The following is an 8,952-nucleotide window of genomic DNA, read 5'->3' as shown; positions in this document are numbered from 1 at the left end:
GGGGGGGATGTTTTTACGGAGTTTGTCTGGAAGGTGTTGAGTGGAGTGTGAGGGTGAAAGTCTAGAAGGTGAGAAGAGTTGTGAGGGGTGAATTGGGGAGTTAAAGATAAATTTTCATGATAATTGTAGGATGAGATTTGGCTAAATAATAGATAGATAAACGTTTATTTTTCGGCCTGCTGGCCTTAAAAAATTGACTCGCTTACACTTCCATTTTTTTTACAAAATTTTCTTACAACTATTTCTTACAAAGTACCATCCATTCACACCTTATAGCTAATCCACTCGTTTCTATAGCCTAACCTTCCCCGCTGCGCCTCGCCTCGCCTCGCACGAATTTCGCTCTTTTATCGCTACGCCTCGCATTACCAGCCTCTGTCTCCACGGCTAAGACCTAATACTTAACTACTATTTACAATATTAACATTTTTCTTACATCTGCTTCCTCTCCTATTCACAATCTTTTCTTCTCCATTCCTCTTCCTTAACTTTTGCATCCCCTCTTCGCACAGTTCACACATTCTCTTCTCTCTTGAAAGCCAGAACCTATTATAACCTCCCATGCAACCGCATCTCATTCTCGCTATAAGTGTCTGACTACCTTGCTCTCCTTTCTCACACAAATATTGCGCTCTCTCCGTTGGCATACTCCACACATAGTTCCCGTTAAACCTTGACTCTTTTATCCTTTCCTATCCTTCTGCCTTCTCTTTCTCCATGCCACTCTTTTGAACCAACTCATATACTTTCCTTCTTTCCTCGTGCCTCCTGCTAACTTCATCCATCTGCAATCCATTCGTTCATAAAAACCTTTCCCTTTCCACCTCCGCCTTTGCACCACTACCTCTGCTCTCCTTCTCCCACCAACACGGCCTAACCAATTTACTTCCTCCTTCTTCCAAAATTGTCACCTCATATTAACACGCTCGACTCCCTGTTATAATCTCTAAACTCGCTCTCCTGCCTCCTTCCTGACAATACAGTTCGGTGTATTCCTTGCCAACCCCAGTGTCCACTTTACATAGTCTCCTGTATCCTATTTACCTCCTCACTTACCTTCCAACCCCACACCTCCACTCCGTAAAATAAACACTCATCACTAGCGAATCAAACAATTTCATTCTCTTACAAAATCATCTGCGAACAACCTCTCCCCCAGCCCCCACAACTGCCTCATCCCCTATAAAGCCTCTTCGCTCTTTGCCAGCAGGACTATGTCATCTGCATATGCTAGTGACCATATCATGACTCCTCCTACCCTAACTCCTCCTACCACTTCGGCCGCTAGCTTACTTTCCATATCCGCGATCAAAATTGCAAAAAGCGTTGGGCTAAGTGGGCACTATTGCCTCAACCCCCTATCCATCCAAAATCCCTCAGAGATTCACTCACCTCCTCTCACCCTATCTTTCGTCTCCTCATATACCTCCCTTATCCTCTCGATCAGGCCCCTCTTTACGCCCCTCTCTTCCATTGCCTCCCTCTATCTACCGAAGGGAACGCGCTCTTTAGGTCTACAAAAAACGCGTACACTTTGGCACCATTTTTGGTTAGTTCTCTATCCAGCACGGGTTCAAAGACGTAAATACTGTCAATAGTACTCCTTCTCTCTGTAAAGCCTGCCTGCGTCTACGACAATATTCCTTTCCCCTCAACGTCCTTGCGCAGCCAATCTGCTAACACCATCGCGTCTATTTCGTACGCAGTATTCATGAGCGTAATTCGTCTATAATTTTCCTGCCTCTCCCTATCTCCTTTCTTATACGGTGGTACAATCAACCCCTCCCTCCGCCGTCTTGGGAATCCCTCCCCCTCCATACCTTTTTCACCACCCCCTTCAGCCTCTGTCTTAACTCTTGTGTGCCAAACAGCCACACTTCGTTCTCTACCCCGTCCATCCCTGCTGCCTTAGATTTTTTCAATTTACCTATCTACTTCTGTATCTCCTCGTCGTTCAGCTCCTCTCCATCTACCTCCCTCGTTCTTCTGATCCCCTCAACTCCCTTTCGTGTATCTGATCCCTGAAATGAATCCTTAAAAAATTTCCTCCATTCGTCTCTCCCTATCTTCTCACTTATCCACACCCTACGTTTCCTAAACCTATTAAGGGCATGTGATACTCATAGAATGCATAGCGCTTGGGAAATAGTATCGATTTTTTCAGTGTTAGGTTCCCCCGGCTTTTTTCCTAGGATAAGAAATATTTTGCCTTCAAAATCTGGGAAATAATAGCGAACATACTGACGGACGTCCCCACACACTTTTTTCTGTTTTTTATCAAGAAATTTTTGATATTGCTAACAACATGTGTGTATATTTCGAGGCTATGTGTGTTACAATTCACCCAAGAGTTGCTTCCAAACTACACAATATTTTTGGCCGAAAACTTTGGACTTACAAATAAACATAGTAACTAATCTCCCGGAACTAACCTTGTTTGCAGGCAATCAAAAAAGTTTATTTCATAAATAAGTAAGTATCACATGCCCTTAATTATCTTTCACACGTCCCCTTCTGTCATAACACTTCTCAACTCCTCTTCCAGCTATCTTTCTTTTTCCTGCTCTTTCTTCTTACACATCTCCCTAAACTTCTTCCAGATATCTACGTACTCCTCTCTTTTCGCTGTTCCTTCCTTCCACATCCTGTACTTCTTTTTCACCTTTCTCTTCATCATTTTACATTCCCATATCTCGTCCACCGACTTCCCCTCAAAGCTTACGTTGCCCAACTGCTTCTGATACTTCTCTATCGCCTCTCTCGTCTATGACACCTCTCCCCTAACGACCCTTCTTCCTCACCCTGCCTTTCGTCAGCTTCCCCCTGTATCCACAAACTTAATAGCTGATGGTCTGATTCCATCCTCCCTTCCACTGCGAATTTATCTATCTCCTCCCACCCTTGCATATTCATAATCACATAGTCTATCACCGATACACCCCCCTTACTCACATACGTGTATTCTCCCATTTCGTCACTTTCACCATACCATTCGCCACCGCCCACCCTCTATCCTCGACCCAGTCTCTTAGAATCTCCCCCTCCTTATTTATTATCTTATCCTTCGATTTTCATTCAAAGCTCTCCCCTTCCCGGTACAGGCCCCCTTCCCGCCTAATTCTGGCATTAAAGTCTCCCATCATTACCACCAAATCATCATCTCTCTCTCCTAGTAAGTTTTCTACCATTTCTTTAATCCACTCCATTCCATTCTTATTGCACACAGTCACAAAATTATACATCGCCTCTCCTATCCTTACAACCCTCAATTGCATGCCCTCTCCCCTCTCTCTCTCCATGAACTTCTTTCTCTAATCCATCTTTAACCTCTGTTATAATTTCACCACTAGCCCTTCCTTTCCTTTTTACTTTGACCGCCTCCTGTAGCCTCCAACTATACACCATTGGCAACTTTCGCTCTACTCTATCCCATTCCTTTCTCTCTACCCATATCTCTACCAGTCCAAACCCATCAAATTCCTACATATACCTCTAGAAATCCTCATCTTTCTTCTTTACCCCTGCTACGTTCCAGTACAATACCTTTAACACTCCTTCATCCTGCATCACGCCCATTCCCCTACTTCCCCCGAAATGAATTCCCCTGCACTTCCTTTACTACCTCCTTCTCATCGGCCCATACCTACATTTTCTCGTCTATTTTTATTTTCCGATACCGTATCTTCGCCGCTCTCCCTTCACTTCTTTCCTTCCTAGCCCTGTCGTTTAGCATTCTTTAAACATCCCTTTCTTTCCTCGTTAAATCTTAATCGATAAAAACCTTACTGCCCTTTATCCTATTTTTGTTACGCATTACCCCCAATTTTTCTTCCCAGCTCTCCAATTCCACCACCGCCACTTCAATCTCCTTTCTTCCCTCCATCCCAACTTTCCCTACCTTGCCTTTAACCCAACCTATGCTCTGTAGCAGCGCTTCCACCCCCCCTTTCTTCCCCGCTCGTTACCTTCAATCCTTTTGTCACTATATTATTTCTCCTATCTGCCTTCTCTCTTCTCTCCATCCTCAACTCTATTGCCCTTATCCCTCCCCTATCCGCTCTCTACTCCTTTTCATCCCTACGCTCTCCCACTTTGTCTTCTATCATGATCTCCACTTTCTCGCAAATACCTTGTTATACCTTCCTTACCGACACCAACTCCCTCTGCAATCCTTCTACTTTCCCCCTCATCTCTTTTACTTCCTTTTTCCATCTCTCATCTCGTAACCTCAGGTCCTCCCTCATACTTTCCATCTGCTCCATAGCCCTCCTTACGTCCTCTCTCAACCCTCTGATCTCGCCTATCAGCACCCCGATAGCCTTCTTCTCCGTCTACCCCTCCATTTTTAGGGGGGGAGGGTTGACCTACGTATTCATACGCTTTCTTTAAAGGGACTCTCTAGCGCGCTTTTCTCCGGACTCTCTTTGCTTTCTCTTTTCCTCTTCAAGAGATCCTCCCCCTCACTTGCAATAGACGCTCTGTCCCTTCCTCGATCGCTTCTTTCGCTCGGATTCTTCCTCCTCCCTGACACGCCACTTGACATCGGACCACGCACAACTGGCCGCCATGTCCTTCTGCATATTTCCTCCCCATCTACTTCACTACCAGCACTGCCAGTACTCTCGCTGCCCACCTCCTGCTCGTCCGTCGGTAGCTGTAACCTATCCATATACAAAAGTACGCACTGCCGTTAACAGATGTCTCTTAAGGCTGCTGTCGCTTACCGCCCTACAATTTCAGTTTCTTTGGAATATTTATCTAAAAAGTAAAGCAGGGTGGAGCAGGGTGGAGGAATGTTAAAGATGTTGTACTGGAATGTAGCAGAGGTAAAGAAGAAAGATGAGGATTTCTGTAGGTATATTCAGGAATTTGATATGATTGTACTGGTAGAGACGTGGGTAAAGAGAAAGGAATGGGATAGAGTAGAGCGAAAGTTGCCAAGGGGGTATAGGTGGAGGCTACAGGAGGGGGCAAAGTAAGGAGGAAAGGAAGGGCTAGTAGGGGAATTATAGCAGGGGTAAGGGATGGATTAGAGTATGAAGTTCATAAGGAGGGAGAGGGGGGCGTGCAAAGGAAGGCTGTAAAGATAGGAGGGGCGATGTATAAATTTGTGACTGTGTACAATAAGGATGAAATGGAACGGATTAAAGAAAGGGTAGAAAACTTACCAGAAGAGAGAAAGATGAGGGTATGGTGGTAATGGGGAGGAGACTTTAATGCGAGGATTGGGCGGAAAGGGGGCCTGTGCCAGGAAGAGGAAAGCTTTGTAAGAAAATCGAAGGATAAAATAATAAATAAGGAGGGGGAGATTCTAAGACACTGGATGGAGGATAGAGGATGAGCGGTGGCGAATGGTATTGTAAAAGGGGACACGAAGGGAGAATACACATATGTGAGTAAGAGGGGTGTATCGGTGATAGACTGCGTGGTTATGAATATGCAAGGGTTTCAGGAGATAGCGTAATTCGCAGTGGAAGGAAGGGTGTAATCAGACCATCAGCCATTGAGTTTGTGGATACAGGGGGAGGCTGGTGAAAAGCAGGGTGGGGAAGAAGGGTCGTTAAGGGAGAGGGTGTCATGGACGAGAGAGGCGATAGAGAAGTATCAGGAGCAGTTGGGCAACGTAAGCTTTGAGGGGGAGTCTGTGGACGAGATATGGGAGGATCTACAAGAGAAAGTGAAAGGTTGTGTGCAAGAGAAGGTATTTAGGGAAAAGAAGAAAGGAATGGTAAAGCCGTGGTGGGATAGGCAATGTAAAATGATGAAGAGAAAGAGGAAAAAGAAGTACAGGAAGTGGAAGGAAGGAACCGCGAAAAGGAAGGAGTACGTAGAAATTAGGAAAGAGTTTAGGGCAATGTGTAAAAAGAAAGAGCAGGAAAAAGAAAAAGAGCTGGAAGAGGAGTTGATAAGTGTTAAGACAGAAGGGAACCTGTGGAAGATAATTAATAGGTTTAGGAAACGTAGGGTGGGTATAAGTGAGAAGATACGGGGCGACGAATTGAGAACATTTTTTAAGGATTTATTTCAGGGGCCAGATACTCGAAAGAGGGATGAAGGGATTAGAAGAAACAGAAAGTTAGATGAAGAGGAGCTGAACCACGAGGAGATAGAGAAGCAGATAGGGCAGTTAATCAAATCGAAGGCAGCAGGGATTGACGGGGTAGAGGACGAAGCGTGGCTGTTTGGCACACAAGAGGTAAGGCCGATGCTGAAGGGGGTAGTGAAAGAAGTATGGAGTGGGGAGGAATTTCCAGAGGGTGGAGAGAGAGGTTCATCGTATCACTGTATAAGAAAGGGGATAGGGAGAGGCAGGAAAATTATAGAGGAATTACGCTCATGAATACTGCGTACAAAATATACGCGGTGGTGTTAGCAGATAGGCTGCGAAAGGATGTTGAGGGGAAAGGAATATTGCCGGAGACTCAGACGGGCTTTAGAGAGAGAAGGAGCTTTATTGACAGTATTTACGTCTTGCAACACGTGGTGGGTAGAGAATTTATTAAACAGGGTGCTAACGTGTACGCGTTTTTTGTAGATCTAAAAAGCGCAATCCCGTCAGTGGATAGGGGGAGGCTGTGAGAGGCAATGGAGGAGAGGGCCCTGATCGAGAGGGTAAGTGAAGTATATGAGGAGACGAAAGATAGGGTAAGAGGAGGGGAGGGAATCTCTGAGGAGTTCTGGATGCATTTGCAATTTTGATCGCGGATATGGAAAGGAAGCCAGCGGCCAGAGTGGTAGGCATAGTGCTGTTGGCAAAGAGCGAAGAGGCTTCAAAGAAGATGATGAAGAGGTTGAGAGGTTACTTGGACAAGAATAGGTTAGAGTTAAATGCGGACAAGTCGAAGGTTATGGTTTTCAGGAAAGGAGGTGGGAGATATGGGGCACGGGATCGGAAGTGGAACGGAAAATCGGTACAGGTGGTGAAAGGGTTTGTGTACCTGGGCTTCCTGTTTCGAACAAATGGGGGATTGGATGGTCATATAAAAGAGAGAGTAAGAAGGGCAAACGTGGTGATGAGGCAGGTGTGGGGGCTGGGGAAGAGATTGTTCGCAGATGATTTAGAAAGAAGAATGAAATTGTTTGATTCGCTGGTGATGAGTGTCTGATTTTACGGAGTGGAGGTGTGGGATTGGAAGGTAAGTGAGGAGGTAAATAGGGTACAGGAGAGGTATGTGAAGTGATACTGGTGAAGTGAAGTGAAGTGGATACTGGGGTCGGCATGGAATGCGCCGATCTATATTTTCAGGAGGAAGACAGCAAGAATGAGTTTAGGGATTATAACAGGGAGTCGAGCGTGTAAATACGAGGAGAAATTTTTGGATGAGGGGGGAAGTATATGAGTTGGTTTAAAAGAATGGCATGGAAAAAGAGAAGGCAGAAAGCATTGGATGGAAGAATGTGAAGAGGTGGAAAGGAGGGGGATAAGCATGGAGGTATTGTTGCATAAAAAGGGTGACAAAAGGGCAGTAGCATGGGTGAAGGGGGTGTTGGGTAAGATAGAGGAGAAGAGAAGGAAGGAGAAAGAGGAATGGAGAAGGAAAGATTGTAAATAGGAGAGGAAGTAGATGTAAGAGAAATGTAAATATTGTAAATAGTAGTTAAGTATTAGGTGTTAGCCGCGGAGACAGAGACTGGTAATGCGAGGCATAGCGACAAAAGAGCGAAATGCATACGAGGCGAGGCGTAGCGAGGAAGGTTAGGTTATAGGAGCGAGCGGATTAGTTATAAGGTGTGGATGGATAGTACTTTGTAAGACGTAGTTGTAAGAAAATTCTGTAAAAAATGGAAGTGTAAGCAAGTCAATTTTTTAAGGCCAGCAGGCCGAAAAATAAGCGTTTATCTATCTATCAGCCAGAACCAAGTACGGCAAAAGTCACGCGCGCGTGTCAAACTCAATACTCTCAAGCCGATTCTAACTTATATTATTATTATGATCAATGTTATTATTTTGTTATTATTATCAATTTATCATCAACGTTCTTCTCAATGTAATCACACCCGAACATCAAGTAGTAGGAAGATTAGTCATTGTAAGAACAACGCGAGAGTACCGAATAGACCGAAACGAAAGTAAAACAGGGAACCTGGAAAAAATTCAAATAAAAACAGAGAATAGTAGCAAACCTTGGCGACAGTTCTAAACACGGAGCAGACAGCACCATAGCCTTTCACCAGAATCCATAGGTGAAAGGGTTGACTAGGGTTAGGGCTGCGTACCAAGTTTGTGTCTGCTACCACCTTTGTAGATACAACCAACCCTGTAACACCTCGTGAACAAGCGACCACGCGCTGGCATTAAAGGGGAGGTTGGCAGCCATATTAAAGATGGCGTACGCACAGCCAGTAGTAACCCCAGTGGTCCGTAAGCCAGAACCAATCGGCTGGACGGATTCTACCACGGTAGGCGCGCATTGGCGAAAGACCTCATGGGAGCTCGTCCGTTGACAACAACCAATGTAAGGCTCCAAAGTAAGTAGACGTTCTTTTACAGGCGTAGCTCAAAATTTGGAGAGACGTTCGGCTCAAAAGCCACCCTCGGCTAGGGTGCTCCAAAATACGCCTCAGTTTCATCTATGAGCTCCTCATTTAAGTAAGAACGCTTACCGGTGAGCCATCTCTTCAGGTTAGGGAACAAGTAATAGTCGCTGGGGGCCAGGTCTGGTGAATACAGTGGCTGAGGAACCAATTCGAAGCCGATTTCATGCAATTTTGCTTTTGCAACTAAGCATGAATGAACAGGCGCATTGTCGTGATGATAAAGCGGTTTTTTCTTCTTCAAATTCGGTCGTTTTTCGGCGATTTCGATTTTCATTCGGTCCAATAATGATGAATAGTATGCTCCGGTTATGGTTTTACCTTTTCCAAGATATTCCACGAATATTATGCCATGTGCATCCCAAAATACGGAGGCTATAACCTTTCCGACCCATTGTTGCATTTTTGGAAGCTTCG

Source organism: Belonocnema kinseyi, chromosome 9 (assembly GCF_010883055.1).
Source record: "Belonocnema kinseyi isolate 2016_QV_RU_SX_M_011 chromosome 9, B_treatae_v1, whole genome shotgun sequence".
Taxonomy (NCBI): Eukaryota; Metazoa; Arthropoda; class Insecta; order Hymenoptera; family Cynipidae; genus Belonocnema; species Belonocnema kinseyi.
The sequence above is the reverse complement of the archived record's forward strand: the minus strand, read 5'-3'. Positions refer to the sequence as shown.